General features: G+C 44.1%; 1 protein-coding gene across 13 annotated transcripts in view; it reads right to left on the reverse strand.

Moving 5' to 3' along the window:
* The window catches only part of Ktn1 (kinectin 1), a 137708-nt gene that overhangs the window by 114079 nt on the left and 1632 nt on the right, over positions 1–21997 (reverse strand). For 4 of the 13 annotated variants that reach the window (XM_076931159.1, XM_076931152.1, XM_076931157.1 and 1 more), the window contains exon 1: positions 18457–18575. The exons of the other annotated variants lie outside the window; for them this stretch is intronic. The gene's annotated coding sequence lies outside the window, so the exon portion shown is untranslated. Of the gene's footprint in view, positions 1–18456; positions 18576–21997 lie in introns of those variants that run through there. 13 annotated transcript variants of the gene reach the window in all.

A 21997-nucleotide genomic window follows, 5' to 3' on the forward strand; every position in this document is an offset into this window, starting at 1 on the left:
GGTTAGTAGCCTGGTGACCTCTGTAGGGCCAGGCCACACCTGGCCTCCCCAGACTCTTACAAATAGGACCAGAGGTGGTTAATAGCCTGGTGACCTTGGTGCTGTGTGCATGACCAGAGACACCCCCCTTCCCAAGATGGTCCCCCAGGCCCTTAAGACAAAACATATCGTACATGAGTGTAGTGCCTAAGGAGGCCAGCAGAGGGCATCAGAGCCCCCTGATGCTTCAGTGACATGGCAGTTGTGAGGTGCCAGGTGCAGGTGTTGGGAACTGAGCTAGGGTCCTCTGCAAGTGCAGCAAATGCTCTTAATGGCTGAGCCATCTCTCCAAGGTTTGTATGCTACTTACATATGATACCTTGTATAATGGTTCTTCTGTTAAAAACATCTTAATTGTTGTACAAAGTATTCATTTGTATTTATCCCTAAAGTAAGACTTACATATCCGATGACTAAATTTATGTTTCTATCCCACACGTTGAACCTCTGGCTTGAACATGCATATTGGACATTTCTCCCTGGAAGAACCTCAAGCCAAACATGTCTGAAACTGATCTCTGTGCACCACACCCCTGTCAAACCTGTTATTTTTCCTACATTCCTTTTCACTGGGATTGGCCTCACCACCTCCTCAGTAATGAAGAAGCCAGAGTCATCTGGATTCCACTCTCTCTACTCCTTCCCATGACTCAGCAATCACCTGCTTTCTTTATCTTGTGCTTCCTCCATCCAGATGTTCCTGCCTTAGTCCATGTCAGTTCCCTCTTCCTGACTTACCAGTGGCCCCTCAGATCCCTCTCTCTGGGCTACACTGCAATCAGAGATGTCTTTGCTGATGCTTCCAAGTGTTCGTTTTTTAAAAAAAATTTTATTGGTTCTTTGTGAATTTCACATCAGGCACTTTACTCCTGTTCAACTCCCCATCCTTTCTAATACTTACTCTCTCTCTCTCTCTCTCTCTCTCTCTCTCTCTCTCTCTCTCTCTCTCTCTCTCACACACACACACACACACACACACACACAAAACAAAAAAAATTAAAAAACAAAACCAAAATCTCTCATCATGGAAGCTGTAGTGTGTCAGCGCACCACACAGTATACCCTTTTGTCCACACATCTTTTTGTTGTTGTTGTTTTTGTTTTTCGAGACAGGGTTTCTCTGTGTAGCCCTGGCTGTCCTGGAACTCACTCTGTAGACTAGGCTGGCCTCGAACTCAGAAATCCACCTGCCTCTGCCTCCCAAGTGCTGGGATTAAAGGCGTGCGCCACCACCGCCCAGCATTGTCCACACATATTTACTTGTAAATGTTCATTGCAATGTTCATTGGTCTGGTTTGGAGACTCTGGCTTCTGCTATACTATCAATACTGGGTCCTCCCTGGGACTCCTCTCAGATGTCCTGTTGCCCTGTGTCATGGAGATCCTGCAGCTTTGGATTTGCAGGACAGACTCCCCCAAGCACTGTAGCAGTTCATAGATGGGTAGATGTTGGGGTAGACCAACTCAAAGCCCTGGACCTATCTGGGCCTGGGTGGTAGCTGAGTTGGTCAGCCCGCCAGCTCTTCCACACCCACACCACCAGGGCAAGTTCTCCAGCCAGGCCCCAGCTGGCTCACCCAATGCTTCAGCAGGCAAGGGGGAGGACCAGCTTTTCTGCTCTCATGCCCTCCCGCTGGCTCATCCTCACCTTTGCCACCAGGGCCAGCTTTACTGTGCTGCCTAGGCAAGGTGCACTCTCCAGAACGCTGCATCCAGTGAGAGGCAGGGCCTGCTCTTCTGTGAGGAGTGGAGCCAGCTCTGCACAGCTCTTGGACATCAGCATAATCCTAGGTACCAGCCCAGACCAGGGGTGTCCTCATGGCCCTTGGTTGTAATATGAGCCAAGGACATTGACACAGACCCCTGCTGCTGCCTGGCCACAGACTGGGACTTGGCCCTCAGCAGCAGCACAGGCCTGGACTTCACCATAGCCTCAGGCGGCAGCAAAGGCCATTAACATCAGGCTGTTCCTCTCCACTCTGTGTCTCCAGTTCTGCCACTCTTTATAATGCTCAAACGGTTCCTCTTCTCTTTCCTCCCCATCTCTCCACCACATACTTGCACATCATAGTGGCTCTGACTGTGGGTGGGCCTCTGGGTGTCTTCTGGGCATTCCTAAAGTTTAACTTTATAAGACTATTGTTGAAATGCATTAGAAATATACAGTTGGATATAGAGAATAATAAAGACTTTGTTGTTTTCATTGAGTAAACTCTTAACATTGTCGTATGTGTGATTTTACTTAAGGTACTGTGCATTTGTATCTCAGTATATACATCTATCTATCTATCTATCTATCTATCCATCCATCCATCTATCTATCTATCTTCCCACAATATCACACACACACTGCCTTGATTAGCTCATCCTTGTCCTCAGTCTTCCCTCCAGGGTACTTTTATGAAATGAGTATTACCCATTTTGTGTTATAGACATTTGTAAACGAAAGAAGAAAAGAAAGGAAAAGGAAAGGCCATGACTCCTCTTAGGTACGGTGGAGGACAAAGTTTATTATAGATAAAAGGGAGACCATAACTAGAGACAGGGACATCTGGGAGAGTTCAGAGAGGCTATGACCCTGAGGCATGTGAGGGGAGGGGTGGGGGAAGTGAGAGAGAGAGAGAGAGAGAGAGAGAGAGAGAGAGAGAGAGAGAGAGAGAGACCCAGCCAGGAGGGCAAAAAAAAAAAAAAAAAAAAAAGCGCTAACTAAAATGGTTGGATTATATACTGAAGAACAACCCAGCTCCTAGTTCGGTGTAGAGGATGGAGAGGGGGTAGGATATGCCAGCCATATCCTGTAACAGGTAGGGACTGAGGGATGCTGGGAAAACCTGGTGACCAGGTCTACTTTGATATGTTAAATAGACCCCCTCAGCCCTTTGTCCAAGGGTTTGAGACTTTACAGTAAGTCCATAAACAGAAAGCTTTGATACACAGGCTTTTGACTTTGCTGAGATGTACCATGCTGGGTATAACCTCTGCGACCTGCTTACTTCACTTCACTATTTTTCCTGTTGACACTCCTTGCTCTAGTTCATCTCATCCACCATATGATATTTTATTACAAGACTGTACAACGATTTATTGATTTACTCTGTGCTGAAGGATGTTTAGGAAGCTTGCTAACACAAACTGTACAGCATTGCTCTCTGAGCAGATGTTTGAGCGTTCCCTAGACTATATTCTCAGGAGTGTCATTACTTTGCAGCTCTCATGAGCCAGGGAGATAAGTGGTTTCCAGACTCCTTTTCTTTAATCTATGCAGCGGCTGCTGAAGGATTTTTTATGAAATGTAAATCCAGCCCTGTCGCACCCCTGCTTAGAGACTTTGAAGAAGCAATCCTACCATTCCTTAGCGGCACAGGGGCCCCTGTGTTCCTCCCCCTCAGCCTGAGCCAGAGGCCCATCCCTCAGGACAGTCTCTGTTCCTCAACAGCCCCACAGATGCTGGGTGCTGCCTCTAGCCTCTGGCACATTCTTTTCTCTTTCCAGAAACTCCCTAACCTCACTCTGTGCCCCCACACCCACTACCTGGAGTCAGCTCATTGTTTCTCCAGGGTTCTCTGATGACTCTGCCTCAGCTGAAGGAGATCATTGGTTTGAACCTATCCATACCACTTACTAACTTGCACCAATCTGGAAACTTCTCTGAGAACAGCTTCCTCAACTGTAGTAATAGTGCCAGCCTCATATGCTATCATGTCACTAAATCTAATTTTTTAATATGGGTATTGATGATTGGATTGATCTTTGACTTCTACTTTTATTATATGGCTCTGCATTTTATATACATAAAATCATATTATTTCTATAGGATAGTTCTCTATGCTTTATATATAAAACATAAAACTCCATAAATGCAGCTTATATAGAGAGAAAACACATTTAATTTTATGTGGTGTTTAGCAATACTTACTATTATTCATTTATTTATATTCATTATTCATAATATTTATCTATTAATGCTGGACAGTGGTGGCTCATGCCTTTAATCCCAGCATCTGGGAGGCAGAGGCAGGTGGATTTCTGAGTTTGAGGCCAGCCTAGTCTACAGAGTGAGTTCCAGGACAGCCAGGGCTACACAGAGAAACCCTGTCTCGAAAAACCAAAAAAAAAAGAAAAAAAAAAAAAAGAAAAAAAAAGAAAAACCAAATATATATATATATATATATATATATATATATATATATATATATAATTTATATATATATTATATATTTATAAAAGGATTTGTTGCAGGTTTAGAGAGACAGTTGAATGGATAAGTGCACTTGTTGCTTGTCTTAGTTAGAGTTTTACTCTATGAACAGACACCATGACCAAGGCAACTCTTATAAGGACAACACTTAATTAGGGCTGGCTTACAGGTTCAGAGGTTCAGTCCATTATCATCAAGGTGGGAACATGGCAGCATCCAGGTAGGCATGGTGCAGGAGGAGCTGAGAGTTCTACATCTTCATCTGAAGGCTGCTAGCAAAATACTGACTTCCAGGCAGCTAGGACAAGGGTCTTAAAGGCTCAATAACACACCCACAGTGACACACCTACTCCAACAGGGCCACACCTTCTAATAGTGCCACTCCCTGGGCAGAGCATACACAAACCATAACACTGCTTTTGCAGAAGACTCTGGTTCAGGTCCCAGAAGCCGCATCAAATGACTCACAACCACCACCTGTAATTGCAGTTTCAGGGAACCCAATGTGCTCTCCTGGCCTCCGCAGATACTGCATGAATGTGCTGCCTATATATACACCACATGCAGGCACATACACGCATAAATTAAAGAATAAATAGTAGTGCTTCTGAAAGGATTTTATTAGAATGGCTTCTTTTGTTGTCCACTATTTCTGCTATGGCTCTTTCCCTGTTCGAGCAGAAAGTGTTCCAAGTCCTGGACCACATCTGCTTTGCCAGTTCATCAGCAGTGCAGGGCCAGGAATAGAAAAGGCAGGTTTTAATAATAAATGCTAAGTGAATAAATGGATGCTCCTTGGGACATTCTGATATGAGGGGTGGGTGGAGGGAAAGGATAAAAGAGGAGAGGAGAGAGAGGGTAAAGAAAGGGGGGAAGAGAAAGGCAAGAGGGCAAAAAGAAAAGAATAAAGACAGTTGGCAGTGTACCTTGGTGGTAGAGATGTCCCTAGCATGCTCAAGGCCCTGAGTTGGACCCCCAGTACTAAAAAATATATAAATAAATTCATATTTTGTCATGGATAGTATTAAACTGTCACAGAAAAAAAAGGCAACAGCTGGTGAAATTATTTTTTTTTCTTTTACTGTCAAAACTTCGTGACAATAGTTTTATTTCTTGGAGTTGGTGGTGATTTATGCAAGCCTGACTAGAAACAGTGCTAAAAGATTTTTTTTCCCTGCTTAGTTGTTACTTGGGGAAAGGGTTTGCTTAACAAAACAAGCGTCCATGGTTCATTTGGCTTTGCTGTGGACTTAATCTTAATGAGGCATGACTAAGTACCTGGAGTCTCGGTGAAATCAAAGATGCACTTTCTGAGATGGGAAGGAAGAAGATCCAGTGGTGGTCAGACAGTGCAAACAAATGCCTCTGTCCCAGAAGGCCCAGTGCTTGGAAGGAGGTGCAGATGGGGTCCAAGCCCGGCTCCTTTCAGCCACCTTCCCTATCTCACTCTTCCTTGGAGTCCTGGGTCCAAACCTCAAGCCTGGGCCTTGCAGGAACCTCATATACTGTGAGCTGCCAGCCAGACTGGAATTCTCCTCTGTCCAAGGCTGGTAACTTTGTCAAGTCTTTCTGAAGCTCTGGCACAGAAACAGCTCCTGGTAACTGCTCTCCTTGAGCTCCCTACATCCCAACCACACCCCACAAACAGGCCTGCCTAAGCGAGAGGACCTTCTTGCAGCCCAGGGCCTGAAGTCAGACTTCTGAGTTAGGGGCATCCTCACGAGCTGGGTCAGTACCTCCGTGGCTCCTGGGGCTGGTGGTGCAAGTCAATGCAGTTCTCGGCAGTACACTTTTGTTAGTCGGCCGCTTCCTTCCTTCAGTATTTCTTAAGTGTTAAAGGAGAACAGAATGGAATAATTATAGTGATGGAGGAGATAGGATCAGATGGGTAAGAGTGTGTAACTGCATTTGTGGCCAATGAGAGGGCAGGTGAGACCTTCCAGGGCTTAAGAGCACTTATGGCCATGCCTAGTAATTCAAGTTTGGTGTCTGGGACCCACACCATAGAAGGAGAAAACAGATTCCTGGAACTGTTTCTCTCCAACCTGCACGTATAAGCCATGGCATCTCACGTCCACCAACGCAATAAAATATGATTAAAATTTTTTTTCGAAATGGGGGTTTCTCTGTGTAGCCCTGGCTGTCCTGAAACTCACTGTGTAGACCAGGCTGGCCTTGCACTCAGAAATCCACCTGTCTCTGCCTCTCAAGTGCTGGGATTAAAGACATGTGCCACCATCCCCAGTGAGGGGGAAAACGTACTTTTAAAGAATTGAAACTTTAAAAAAAAACTATTGGATAATAGTGGTGGATGGTACAAGCTTTTAATCCCAGCACTCAGAAGGCAGAGGCAGGTGGATCTCTGTGAGTTTGAGGCCAGCTTGAAACATAGTGAGTTCCACGACAGTCAGAACAGGGGGCTGGACAAAGGGCTCAGTGGCTTATTTGCCACTCTTTTGGAGGACCTGGGTTTGGTCCCCAGAACTTACAAGGTGACTCTATCCCTGACTCCAGTTTCTGGGGATCCCACATCCTCTTCTGACAACAGACATTCACATAATATATATATGTATATGAATATGTACGTGTACATGTATATGTATGCAAGCAAAACACTGATATGCATGTAATAAATGTTAATCTAAAAAAAGATTTTTAAAAGGATAGGATAGAATAGAATCCATGTTTGATCTCCTAATTAATTAGCTAATTTGATTTCTCTCTCTCTCTCTCTTGATTTTTAGAGACAGGGTTTCTCTGTGTAGCCCTGGCTGTCCTGAAACTCACTCTATAGACCAGGCTGCCTCGAACTCAGAAATCCACCTGCCTCTGCCTCCCAAGTGCTGGGATCAAAGGTGTGCACCACCACTGCCCAGCATATTTTTTTTTTTTCAGACATATCAGAAGAGGGCATCAGATCCCATTACAGATGGTTGTGAGCCACCATGTGGTTGCTGGGAATTGAACTCAGGACTCAGGACCTCTGGAAGAGCAGTCAGTGCTCTTAACCACTGAGCCATCTCTCTAGCCCTTGATTTTTTATTTAAAGATTTTTTTAATTAGAATTATGTGTGTGTGTGTGTGTAGGAGTATGTGCACGTGTTGGTGTATATGTGTGTTGGGGGAAGTATGCCCATGGAGGCCAGAGGCAACCCCTGGAGCTGAGGTTACAAGAAGTTGTAAGCACCCAAACTTGGGTGCTGGAAGTTGAACTCTGGTCCTCTGTGAAAGCACTAACCACTCTTACTGCTGAGCCATATTTACAATTTGGTATTCTAGGATCTCATTCTGTAGCCCAGGCTGGTTTTAAAGTCACTGTGTAGCTCAGGCTTGCTTTAAATTGTGGCACTACTCCTGCCTCAGCCTCCTGAGAGCTGGCATTCTGAGCCAGAGTAGGTCAGTGCCTCCTGGCTGTGCCCTTCCTGCTAATATGGTTTGTGACTTTATTTTTCCATGGACTTCCAATCTGTGGTAGAAACACATTGAGACTTGAATTGGAAAGCTGCCTCTTGGGGGAGGGTTTGTATTTACTTCTTGTAGCTACCCGATGCCCTTAGCAGTCAGTAATAGCAGACAGTGTGTGTCGGGAAGTTTTCAGGATGTGTATGCAGGTAGTACCAACTGGGGCTGCAGAATCACATATGGCTGGAGGTGAGTGTGACTTCTCACCAGGGAATTTCTCTCCTTTTCATCCAGCTTCATTGAGGATGTTCTTAGTTTTGGTCCTTTCATTCAAGTTTTCTGTCAGTGGCTCCTACTAGATGCTCCACCCCTGATGGGCCCTGAGCTTCCTCCCTGATGTACATACACATGGTTTTCAAGTCCTGAGTTCAAGGCTACCAGAATTCAGCATTTGTCTTAGCGTAAAGACTGCACCACTTGCGGCTCAGATCTCTACCTTAGCTTTGGGCTTCTAAAATTGCTTATGTTCTTGCCGGCTCAGCAATAATTTGAAAAAAAAAAATGTTATATTTTGATCTAGCATTTGTGTGTGGTATATTGCAGTCATTCAGACTATCTTGACCCCCTGCCTTTTTGCAACAGAAGTTTTCATTTGGTATTTGCTTTTTCTACTATAAAAATGTCTTTGGGGCTAGAGAGATGGCTCAGTGGTTAAGAGCACTGACTGCTCTTCCAAAGGACCCAGGCTCAATCCCCAGCACTCATATGGCAGCTAACAACTGTCTGTAACTCCAATGCACATAAAAATTAATAAATAAAATAAAATGTCTTATATTAGCTGTGCATGATGGTGCATGACTTTAATCCCAACACTCCAAAGGTAGAGGCAGGCTGAACATAAAGTAAAATTAAATAAACCTTTTTGGAAACTGAAAAACACATACAAAAGTTATCATTGTATCAATCTCAAGTATAAAGTTCAGTAGTGTGAAGTAGGTTCGTGTCACGCAACCCACCTCCAGAGCGTTTGCACCTTGTCAAACTGCAACTGTGCACTAGTTAATCATCAGCTCTCCATTCCCCTCCTCTCCCTACCCCCACCCCCTTCTGCCAACTGTTGCTCTACTCTCTGACACTGTCTGATATTGTGGATACCTCATGTGAATGACACAAGTTACACTTTCCCATAACTGATTTATTTCATTTAGCATAGTGTCCTCAGCTTTATCTATGTTGCGACATAGGTTCAATTTTCCTTCCTTTCAAAAGTCTTGAGCCATGTACCTTTAATCCCAGCACTTGGAGACTGAGGCAGGCAGATTTCTGTGGGCTCCCTGGCAGCTGGTGCTACTCGCTACTCGGTGAGCTCCAGGACAGCCAAGGCTACGTACGTGATGAGACCCTGGCTCAACCTCCACACACGTACCCCAAAGTTTGAATTTTTTATTACTTTTAAAGATTGGTTTCATTATTTTTTAATTGTGTGTAGATGTATATGCACCTGCATGTGGGTATGTTCACATGTGTTCAAGTGCCATGGAGGCCAGAGGTGTCATATTCCCTGGAGCTGAAGTTTCAGAGAACTATGAGCCTCCTGACATGGGTGCTGGGAACTGAACTCAGGTCCTCTGAAAGAGCAGAAAGTGCTCTTAAACATGCACTCATCCCTCTAGTCCCAATCTTGCATTATTGTAAAGTCTTATTTTAAGTCCTTTTCTATATAAATGAAAAGAAAAACAAAAGCACACTAGTTTGGGGATGTCAAGAAGGCTCAGTGGATAAAAGCACCTGCCATGGAACTGCAGGACCCTAGAACCAGAGATCTAACCCTGAGACACACAGGATGGAAGGAGAAAACCAAGTCTTACAAGTTATGCTTTGACTACCCAAATTTCTCTCTCTGTCTCTCTCTCTGTCTCTCTCTCTCTCTCTCTCTCTCTCTCTCTCTCTCTGCCAGAGAACAGTTTACAGGAGTCAGTTTTATCTTCCCAGCAGGTGGTTCCTGGGGATTAAACTCAGGTCATCAGTCTTGACAGCTGGAACCTTTACCCTCTGAGCCATCTCTCAAAAAGTTGATCCCACACCAGCACTAGGGAGTCAGAGGCAGGTGGATTTCTGAGTTCAAGGCCAGCCTAGTCTCAGGGTGAGTTTCAAGACAGCCAGGGATACAGAGAAACCCTGTTTTGAAAAAGAATTATGAAATATTTAGTATGATCCCTGGCATGCAGCAGTTTATTATACCAATACTTAACTATTGTGGTGGTTTGAATATGCTTGGCCCAGGGAGTGGCACTATTAGGAGGTGTGGCCTTATTGGAGTAGGTGTGGCCCTGTTGGAGGAAGTGTGTCAGTGTGGGGGTGGGCTTTGAGACCCTCCTCTTAGCCATGTGAGAGCCATTCTTCTCCTGTTTGTCGTCAGAACAAGATGTAGAACTCTCAGCTCCTCCAGCACCATGCCTACTGGATACCACCATGCTCCTGCCTTGATGACAATGGATTGAACATCTGAATCTATAAGATAGCTCCAATTAAATGTTGTTCTTTACAAAAGTTGCCTTAGTCATGGTGCCTCTTCACTGCAATAGAAACCCTAAGACAACTATTATGATACCCCAAACCAAGAAAGGTAGTAACATGTTGTGAGAAAACCCTGCTAAATAATGCCAAAGTCTACCATGATTGGAGAGCTTCTCTGAGCTCTGCACAAAATGGAGGACTCCCTTTACTAGCATGTTTTCCTCTTCTCTGACCTTGTATGGGAAGACAGAACCCCCACACCGTCAACTTCCTCTCCACCCCCACTCCCATAAGAACTGGCCCAGTGGGTACCTGGGATTTTTTAGAATGCCTCTCCGTATAAATGAGGCATTTGTGGAACTTTAAAATTCTAGTTGATGATTTTTTTATTTACCCCCCAAACTCCTCCTTACTCTCCAAAGTCCATATATATCCCTGGTTCACCTCAAGTAAGGTGTATGCATACAAGCTTACCCCGAATAAGGGTATGCTCACAAGCTAAGATCACCTAAGAGATGTATTTCATTGAAGACCATTGGAGGCCTTTGTCTAAAAGATCTGTAACACTAAGATACTCTGAGAAGGCCATCTCCCTCTTGGGCCCCTATTCCTGACCAGATCATGACCCTCTAGAACCCTACCCATTCCAGACTCCACTTCATCCTTCCAGCCAGGTGTGCAGTGGCATCTGGACACCCTGAGAGGGAGGAAGTGGAGGACATGGAACCACAGCTGGCACCATGCATACCACAGCATGTAAAGGTAAAGTGATGTTAAGTCATGTGTCTTAGTTCGTTTTCCTGTTGTTGTGATAAAACACCCCAACAAAAGCAATTCAAGAGAGGAAGGGTTTACTCTGGCTCACTGTTAAGGATGCATACAGTCTATCATGGCAGGAAACCCAAGGAAACCGGAACCTAAAGTACTGATCAGGAAGCAGACAAAGATGACTTCCTGTCCCATGTCCACCACACACAGGTGAGCATCCCCATCTAGGGAATGATTCCGCCCACAGGTGAGATGGGTCTTCCCACATCAATTCACATAATCAAGATAATCCTCTACAGCCATTGTCAGAGGCTACCCTTAACCTAAACATCTCTCAGGAGGAATATCTCCCAGGTGATTCTAGATTCTGTCAAGTTAACAATTAACGCTATTACAGCATATTAAGATAAGGTGATATCAAATGGTGAGGTTGGCCTCATGTCCTCAATTCCCCCACCATCCTTAATTGGGATAAGCAACCTTGAAACAAAAGAAAGCAAGGCAGGGTGTGGTGAGGATCGCAGCCCCCTGAAGTGAATGTCTGGAGTCTCTCCTTTCTGGACTGTGCACCCCCTAAGGATGGAGGTGCTAGAATGGCATGTCAGTGTTGAATGCTGAGACTTCAGAAGGGAATCCCATTTAGTGGAAGGGACACATGACTATGATGTGTAATTTCTAAGTTTTCTGTTTTCTCAGGAAATCACCTGGCTTCTGCTTGCTGCATTTATTGTATAAATGCAGTTGAAAATAAAATGCTTGTGTTGTGATCTTAAAATCAAGCCCATCTCAGAGTGTTCTCACAGCGGGCACTGCTTGGTGTTTAACCATGAGAGTCAGTGAGTCTAATCACAGTGAAGTTTGGAACATCCACTCCTCACTGCTGTAAGGTCACCTCTTGCAGACAAGAGCTTGGAAAGGAGGAGATGAAAGTACCAGAGTCATGCTGGGTCACATTCAGCTCACAGTCTCATTTGCATTATGGAGCAGGGATGTCTTTTCTTGATGAAGGACTGCACACTGACCTAGCACTCATATTCATACACTGAGGATCCGAGAGGAAGTGCATTTAGACACTAAAGGGACAGTCTGTCCAGCTGAGCTTGATTTGCCTTCATGCTTCCTGTGTGACCCACCCTTAAGGTAATGAACATTGTATTGGAAAACTGTCACACACTGTTACTTTTCTATCACTGTGAAGAGTCACCATGACCAAGGCAATTCATATAGAAGAAAGCACTTCATTGGGGTTTGCTTACAGTTTCAGGAGGTGAGTAAAGTCCATGGCCGGCATGGTTGGCAGTGTGGCAGCAGGCGGGTGTGGTACTGGAACAGTAGCTGAGAGGTTACACCTGGTCCACAAGCAGGAAGCAAGAGACTGGGCCTGGCATGGGCTTTTGAAAGCTCGAAGCTTACATCTCAGTAACACACATCCTCTAACAAGGTATCACTTCCTAATCTTTCCCAAAACAGTTCCACCAAACTGTGGACCACACATTTAAACGTAAGAGCCTGTGGAGGCCATTCTCACTCAAACAACCATAATGACCTTTCCAAAATGAAGTCATGCTTTCAGGTCTGAGTGGACAGTGGACTGTGACCTTCGATTTAGGCTTTCGATCTGTGCTGTCTCCTCTGTGATTCTGTCATCTAGCCTCTGCCACCATTCCTTCCTAGACTCTGCCAGGGCTCTTCCCTGAACTCAGTGTGGGTTGTTGTGTGTTAGCAGAGCTTGTCTCCAGGTGGGTTGCTTCACTTCCACAGATCTCTTTCCCCTCTTTTCTTATATTTATTTTTATTGAATCTTGGAAAATAAACTGAATTCCAGGTTTTCCTTCCCCAGCCCCAGCTTGCACAATGCTGACTGTGAGACTAAGTCTTTATCATTAAATGCCTAGGCATAGGCTTTCGCTCATTTCCTGACTAGCTCATACCTTGTTTAACCCATTCAAACTAGTCCACGTCTACCACATAGTCGTTACCTCTTCTTCAGTTCCAACCTGCTTCTTTCTTTGAGTCTTCCTCAGCGTGTCATCCTCTTGCTGAATCTCTCCAAGTCTCTCCTTGCGTCTCCTTTTATTCTCTCACTATTACCCAGAATCCTCTCTCCTATCAGTGTCCCACTTCCTATTTCCTTCAGCTCATTGGCCATTGGAATTTTTATTGACAGGTGGTCTCCACAGAATACATATGAGTATTTTGCCTGCATGTATGTTTGTGCATTGTTGGTGCCTGAGGAGGCCAGAAGAGGGTTGTTGGATCCTCTGGAACTGCAGTTACACATAAGTTGTATAATAATAATTGTTGTTGTTGTTGTTGTTGTTATTATTATTATTATCATCATCGTCTTTAGTTTTATGTGAAACCAAGCCATTATCCTTGGAAATTCAAACTCAACAAGTGTTTCACAGCCGGTGTCACACCTACCTGCGCAATCCTGCCTGAATACTGTGGCTTTTCTAGAGAGAAATGAGGTGCCGTGGTGACTTGGGATTTGATTAAGGTGTGTGGGGTGGGGGTTGGCAGGTTATGCAGAGTAAGCACAGGCTTCTTCCCGGTGCCCTAGCTCTACCCAGCCACCCAAAAGGAGAAATGTGGCTTGCTGGGCAGTGAGCAATTTGAGTTTAAGCAATTATTAAAAGGACAAGAATTCACTGAATTTTGAAAAGACCTTCAAGCGATTCATAAATCAACCTCCATATTCTTGTGATATAAAATCCCTGTCTGGAAACTGACAGCTCAGTGCAGACTTAATTAGAACCATGTCATTGGCTCCCAGGAAAAAGACAAGGCTGCACCAAGCAGAACTGCCACGAGATTAAAATCTGTCCTCCAGCAGCCTCACCGCATTTATGCAGATTCTTGGTTCTCTGGTACTTCCTACGCCAAAAAAAAAAAAAAAAAAACCTGCCTCCAACATCAACATTGGTTAAGCACCTCCAGGTTAGCTGCTGTAAACAGAACCTGCCAGTATACACTGCACAAACATATCTGCACTAACCAGTACATTAACTAATCCGATGTATTTGAAGAAGTAGACCCTGGTCCTCTACGCTGGGATGTACTTACACCCCTCCTGGTCTGATACCAAAACCTATTTGCTCCCCAAACCAGAAGCTCTTCCTTCCGTAGAGAGGAAGGAGCGCCCCCTAGTGAAACAGGCTTTCCTAGCATTTCTTCAACACTACAATTCCATCTCCAGATCTTTTGTTGTTGATTTCTGATAAATAGTTCTCCGGGTTTACAGGGAGCCATGCTGCTGCGGTGTTCTGATACATGTATATATTGTATCATGATAAAATCGTTGTAAGGAGCATAGCTATCACCTCAAATGTTCGTCATTTATTTCTGGTGAAACGTTCAAATTTTTCTAGAATTCTATTTGAAATATTCATGATTGTTAACTGTAGTCACTCTAGGGTACAGTAAAATAGCGAAACTCATTCCTATTATCTGTAATTTTGTACTTGTTGAAGGGGCATCTCTATTTTTCTTTCTAGAGTCCAGGCCTGAAACTTGTGTGACTGTGACTTGAAAGGCTGAGGTCTGATGCTCAGGCCCTAGAAGGTTTTAGCTACTGTTTAAGAGTTGCAAAAAACCCTACTGGTTCCTGAGTTTTTATGTGCATGCATGTGTGCATGTGAGTGGGTACCTGTGTGTGTGCAGGTGTGCATGCGTGCATGTTTGTGGGGAGGTGTGTGTGCAAGCATGTATATGTACAGGCATGTGGCAGCCAGAGTCTGACCTCACTGTTCTTCTCCACTGCTCTTTACCTTGTTTTTCTGAGACAGGATCCCTTAGTAACCTGGAGCTCCCAGACTCAGCCCCATTGTCCAGTCAACCAGCATAGGGAATCCTCCTGTTTCTACCTCCTAGTGCTGGGATGACAGGAGCACTTTTGGCTTTTAGTGCTAGAAATTGAGTTCAAGTCCTCATGCTTTTGTGGCAAGCACATTACAGATTGCACCATCTACCCAACACCCCCAAAGTTTTCAGTTCTCAAGCTGAAATTGGTAAATGTGGCTAAATGTCTCCGAATATCAACTAGATGTATCTTAGTTAATTTTCTATTGCTATGATAAGACACCTGACCAAGAAATACCTAGAAGAGTTTATTGGGCCTTACAGTTCCAGAGAGTAAGAGTCCATGACCATCATGGTGGGCAACATGGCAGCAGGCAGGCAGGCATGGCTCTGAAACAGTAGCTGAAAGCTTACATCTGATCCATTAGCAGGAAGCAGAGAGAGGAGGGGAAGGGAGAGGGATCGGGAAACGAAGAGGAGGAGGGATAAAGGGAGAGAGAGAGAGAGAGAGAGAGAGAGAGAGAGAGAGAGACATAAAGACAGGGAAAGATGTGTACTTTTGAAACCTCAGAGCCCACCCCCAGTTGACACACCTTCTTCAGTCAGGCCACACCTCCAAGTAGTTCTAAACATCTGAACCATGGAGGCCATTCTTATTCAAATTACTACTAGTTGCAAGCAATCAATGTTTTTATGGAAATTACACTTTTAGTGTGGGCTGTGTCCCATTTAAATATTTTCTTTAATTTATAATTTACATTTACATTCCATTTATAAACTAAAGATACTCTGTGTGACCAAAATAGGAAAAAAATATACTATGCAGGTTAAGCGTTCTGTTTGCAGTTAAGGCTAAGTTCCTGGGGCTGCAGTGGTTAAGAGCACTGGGCTTCTCTTCTGGAAGACCTGAGTTCAATCCTTAGCACCCACATGGCAGCTCACAACGGTTTGTAACTCCAGTTCCAGAGGGTTTGACACCTTCACACAGACACACATGCAGGCACATCAGTGCACATAAACTTTTAAAAAGTATTTTAAAAAGAGTAAGTTCCTGTGGTCCTGTGTTTATCTGACCCATCTGGATGTGCTTGATCACATGTAGGCAGGAGGTACACAGGCAGGAATATGTCGGCTATATGCTTGCTCCTGATTGGACCTGGTGGGATATATGGTGGTCCCATGGATTTGCCTTTTAAGCCTTGCAAAATTTTCTGAGTACCCAGAGATGGACCCGGCCAGAGTTCATTCTCATGGTCAATATTTAATTAAAGCTGCTTCAAATTTGGCCTAAAATTGTAATAGTGGTCTTATTCTTAACTGGTGGGATTAACAATATATACCTTTATTGAGACAAGATCTTACTATGTAGCCTTGACTGACCTGGAACTTGCTCTGTAGACCAGGCTGGCCTAGAATAGCCTGCTACCTACCATTCCCAAGTACAGGGATTTTAGACATGTGCCATCTTGCCTGGCCCATATTTTTAAAGATTTTTATTTACATGAATGAGTGAGTGTGTGCATGCGTATGTGTGTGTGTGTGTGTGTGTGCGCGTGTGCGTGTGCGTGTGCATGTGTGTGGTGTGTATATATGTGCTCATGGAGGCCAGGAGAGGGTGAACCTGGAGTTACAGACAGTTGTAAGCAGCCTAACATGTGTACTGGGATCTGAACTCTGACTCTATAGAACAATGAGCCCTTTTACTGACATTCAATCTCTCTGCCCCTGAAAGGAAGCTAGAGAGACAGGCCTTGATAAGGAGAATGCTGGGAAATGAACTTGCAACCTTTAGAAGATAAGTGGGAGATCGTATTTTCCAGAGTCTACTCCTAAAAATCTTTTATAGCTCATGAGGTGGTGCCTGCCTGTACGTCCAAGAACCAGATCTTGAAGCAATGGGTCACTAAACGAAAATTCCAGTGTTGTGTGTGGAATAACTAAGTAGTTGTTGATCCGGGAGGTCACAGAGGTCCCCAAAACAATACAGTCTGTTACCATTCCTCGAGCCCACCAGAATCAGTTGGTAAGACTATTGCTAGACTGGAGAGATGGCTCAGTAGTTTAAAGCATTGGCTGCTTGTCCAAAAGATCTAGGTTCAATTCCTATTATTCACACAGTGACTCACAACCATCTGCAACTCCAGTTTCAAGTGATCCAACACTCTCTGCTGGCCTCCATGGGCACCAGACACACTTAGCACACGCATGTGCATGGAAACAAAACACCCATACACACAAACTTTAAATTTTTATTTACTATTTGTTTGTTTGTTTATATTTTGAGACAGAATCTCACTGTGTTTGTTATTTTTCTGCTTTTCATCTTTTTCCCCACTTTTCCTTTCCCCAAAGTAAAAAACCGAGACCAGGAGATTATTATAAATTCCCAAGCAAAAATAAGCCAGACTCAAACCAGATAAGAGGCCTAGTATCAGTGTGAAACGGCACATGTAGACCATCAACAGGGGACTGTGTGGAGAATCTGGGTCTAGTGTCAGGTGCTTTGAATAGGAGTTTATAACCTGGGACAGGCTCAGTGTACTCAGCTACCGAAGGGGGATAATGAGAACGCTTCCCAGCATGGGCGTAGCTTGGAGATGAAATGTTTGGCTGGCATGCTTAAGGTCCTGGGTTCAACCCACAGCACCTCGGAGGATTGGGAGAATACTTACGCTTAGTGCTGTAACATTTAAATGAGTTCAGATATGGGAAGCACTTGGCCAAGTGTGTGGGGCCTACTAAGGACGCTAGCAGTTAGCTCTTATTCAACGGAACCATGGCAACCTTCCATTTCCAGCAACGAACAACTTAAGGTTTTAGATAAACTAATATTCACCAAAACAACTGAAACATCCACAAAGACAGTCGCTACCCTCATTTTTGAAAATTTTCACTTGAAATGATTTTAAACTTACAAATGTCACAGAGATCAAAGCAGAAGGAATTTTCCCATACTGGGTTTTTACCCAGATCTGCTTGTCATTAACCTCACCTTTCTCTGCTTTGTCACTGACCTGCAGATCACTGCACACCTGTCTCTGCTTATTACTGATAACTTATTTTTTGTTTGTTTTGGGGTTCTGAGACTGGGTATCATGTAGCCCAGACTGTCCTTGAATTTACTAGTGAGTTGAAGCTGGCCTTGAATTGATCCTCTTGCTATGGCCAAGTGCTAGGGTTTCAGGCATGGGCCACAATGGCTAGATTCTCATTTTCCCATTGCTAAGCAGCAAACTGCCACACATTTATCTATTTACAATACTATCAGCTCCTAAGATCACACTTGTACATAGCCCAGATTTGAGACAATGTAACTAAGAAAATTGCTAAAAGTGAAATCAAAAATTGGCCTTTCTAATCACAGAAGGAAAGGCTCGACATTCTTAGCCTCAAGGAAACACAAATCAAATAGAAACCACACTAAGCTGGGTGTGGTGTTACATAACTTTATACCCAGCAGAGGCAGGTGGATCCAGGTTAGTCTACATACCAAGTTCCAAGTCAGCCAGAGCTACAGTGAGCCTGTCTGAAACAAGCTGACTGACAAACAACCAGCTTGAGATTTCCCATCACCCTAGTCAGAATGACTATAAGTAAAAAAAAAACCAAAAACCAAAGACTGGTAAGGATTCTTGGGCGTGAGTTAGACATCACTGGTGAAAATGCAAATTATTGCAATTCCTATGAAAATTGATATGGAGAGTCCTTAGAAAATTAAAAATAAAACTCACATGTGATCCAGCTATCGCATCCCTGGGCTCATCCCTGAAGAAACTGAGACACTAATTGCTAGAGGTATTCATTCATGCAGTATTCACAGCAGTGCAGATTACAGCATTAACAGAGTTGCCTGTCAGTGATGAATAAATAGAAAACACACACACACTGGAGCATCATTTGGCTATAAAGAAGCACAAAATCACCTTATACACAGAACAGGAGATAACTGTGTTAAGCATAGTAAGTTAGTTGCAAAATACATATTCAAACAGGGAGGGCACTGATATCGCAAAGAGCTGCACGTGACCACATGAGGTTGGGTTCATTAGAATTCTGCATAGGGAAGTGTCCAAATTCCTGAACCAATACATTTACTGCAGTTACTTATAGTGCAAGGGTACTGAATAATCTAAGGATATCAAATGCCCTAATAAAACTGTCTTTGACAGTGTTCTGTTGCTGAGAAGAGACACTATGACCATGACAACTCTTATAAAGAGGAAAGCATTAACTGGGCCTTCCTTACAATTTCAGAGGTTTAGTCCATTACCATGGCGGGAAGCATGTGGCACACAGGCAGACATGGCGCTGGAGAAGTAGCTGAGAGTTCTACATCCGGATGAAGGCAGCAGGAAGAGAGAGCTACTAGACCTGACTTGGGCTTCTGAACCCTCAAACCTCGCCCCCCCCCCCCTGCAGTGGCACACTTCCTTCAACAAAGCTGCACTCCGAGGAGGCCACCTCCCACCCCTGCCCTGATCCTTCCAAATAAAGCCGCTCCTTAAGCATTCACATCTGTGAGCCTATAGGAGCAAGTCTCACTCAAACTACCACAGAAACACAGTATTTTGTACAGCTAGTATGAGATAAACAACAATACACAGCGATTCTAGAAAGACTGATCTTTCTTGAAGCTCGAGGAAGAAGCAACTTAAAAGAGCATACCTTTATTGATGGACAAAATTAATTCTTCATAACCATAGAGCTGAGACGCCTATTTCTTCACTATCAAATGTGGCCCACTCTCAGGCCCTACAAGTTACCCACATTTCTTGTACCATGCCTTATCCTGTCTTCAAAGTCAGCAGTGAACAATCTTCCCCACAACAAGATCATCACATGCTCTAAAATCCTTCCCAAAGGGCAGCCAATTCCTTTGTAGCAAGCAGCTCAGCAGCTAGGGCCATGCTTAGCCAGATACTCTCTTTCCTAATGATAGACTTGGAATTTTAATTACATCTGCAAAACCCAAGAGCACATGGATTTGGGTTTAGACAGCTGGGGGATGTGTAAATGTTGGGTTCATTAGGATAGGGATTTGGGGAGTCCTCTTAGGATTCTGCCATATATGATGGGTCATAGTTTAAAGTAAAATCTATTTTAGAGGCTGGAGAGATGGCTCAGCAGTTAAGAGTGCTTGTTGATCTTTTGGAGGTTAGGGGTTTGGTTCCCAGCATCTGTATCGGGACTTTTAACAATCGTCTGCAATTTTAGTTCCTAAGTTGAATGAAGATGGCTCCATTGGCCCATAGGAACTGGCATTATTGGGAGGTGTGGCCTTGTTGGAGAAGGTGTGGGCGTAGGCTTTGAGGTCTTAGAAGCTCAAGCCAGGCCTAGGGGCTGACTTTCTGACTGCTGCGTGCAGATCCGTATTTAGAATTCTCAGCTCCTTTTTCAGCATCATGTCTGCCTATGTACCACCATGCTTCCCATCATGATGATAATGGACTAAACCTCTGATCTGTAAGCCAGTACCAAATTAGATGTTTTCCTTTATAAGAGTTGCTGTGGTAATGGTGTCTCTTCACAACAATAGAAACCCTAACTAAGACAAGATACAACAGCACTCTCTTCTGGCCTTTTCAGACACACTCACACACACAAGCACACATAAGTATATGCACACACAGAGACACACAAAAGGGGGTGGAATATAAATAATAAAATAAAATTAATCTGTTTTAGTTAGTTTGGGATGCCATAGCAAAATATCACAAACTGGGCAGTTTAAACAATAGAAATTCTCTTCTTCATGCTTCTGGAGGTTGAAAATCCAAGACCAAGGTACCTGAGCTTTGGTCTCTCCTGAGGCCTCCCTCTCTCCTTCCCTGGTAGATAGTTACCTTCTTGCTGTTCCTTTTGTAGCCTTTTCTCTATACATGCACAACTCTGGTGTCTGTGTGTCCTCACTTGCTATCCTTATGAAGACACCAGATTTATTGAATTGGTGCTTACACCTGTGACCTTTGGGGGACAAGCCAGCTAAGAGCCCTTATGAACACAAGAGTCCCTGGTCTGTCAGGCTGGCACTGAGCCTACAGCTCAGCAGGCTGCCATGTTTAGCATGTTATTAAATTAAATCATGCACCATTATATGAAATTCCAGCATTGTCAAAAGGATCTCTATCCTGATTAGAGAAACGATGCTCGGAGCTGTCTGATTCTAGGACATGTTTCTCAGGCTCCACTCTTAGGGTGGACTGCTTCATTAACTAAGATCTATTGAGCAAATGAGCTTGGAACAGAGACAGGAGGATGAATAATTAACATTTTTTTCCTCTGAAGCAGTAGAATCAAATGGGAAAGACGTTATTTTAAGCCTCCAAGTTCATTTTGAAATCTCTTACATAAGTGTGTCTGTTTATAGAACCATTCAGCATAGTTAAGTTCCTAAGAAAGCCAATGCATTGGGATTAATGATTTGAAGAAAGACAAATCTCTGGATATTTGCTTTTGCATTATCTTCTTGAGTCTTGTGGACCCTAACTGTCTGCAACAGAGTTGTATGTAGCTGATGGTAAATTTTCTGTAACTGCTAAAAATCTACCTGAGGTTTGATGGTGCAGAATAATAACTGAAATACCACATCTGGGTGGGTGGGATGACTCAGTTGGTAGAGCCACTTGCTACCAAGGCTGACACTGAGTTGGATCCCTGAGTTCCTTCCACATGATGGAATAAGAGAACCTGCTCTTGACAATTGTCTTTTGACCATCAGAAGTTCTCTGTAGTGTATACATGTTCATGGAGACTCCGACAAACATAATAAATATAATTAGAGTTCTAAGCCTGAGAATCTGGGTATGGTGGTGGACCCTGTAATGCCAGCACTTGGGGGGCAGAGGATACATAGTTTGTGGCCAGCCTGAGCTACATGAGAAGAGAAGAGAAAAAGGAGGAAAAAAGAGGAAGGAAGGAAGGAAGGAAGGAAGGAAGGAAGGAAGGAGGGAAGGGAAGGGAAGGGAAGGGAAGGGAAGGGAAGGGAAGGGAAGGGAAGGGAAGGGAAGGGAAGGGAAGGAAAGGAAAGGAAAGGAAAGGAAAGGAAAGGAAAGGAAAGGAAAGGAAAGGAAAGGAAAGGAAAGGAAAGGAAAGGAAAAGGAAGGGTGAGAGAAAAGGCATTCCTTTCTCGCTGAGAACCATTGGCAGTCTCTTCCTGTGTAGTCAGCCACATCCCTCCTGACTCAGCCCCTCACCAGCCTGGCCCTGCCTTGCCTTGCTACCTGTGCCTGATAAATGGCCTCTGCTCTCTGCACAGAGAGCACCAAAGCTCCT

This window comes from Arvicanthis niloticus, chromosome 3 (genome assembly GCF_011762505.2).
Source record: "Arvicanthis niloticus isolate mArvNil1 chromosome 3, mArvNil1.pat.X, whole genome shotgun sequence".
NCBI lineage: Eukaryota > Metazoa > Chordata > Mammalia > Rodentia > Muridae > Arvicanthis > Arvicanthis niloticus.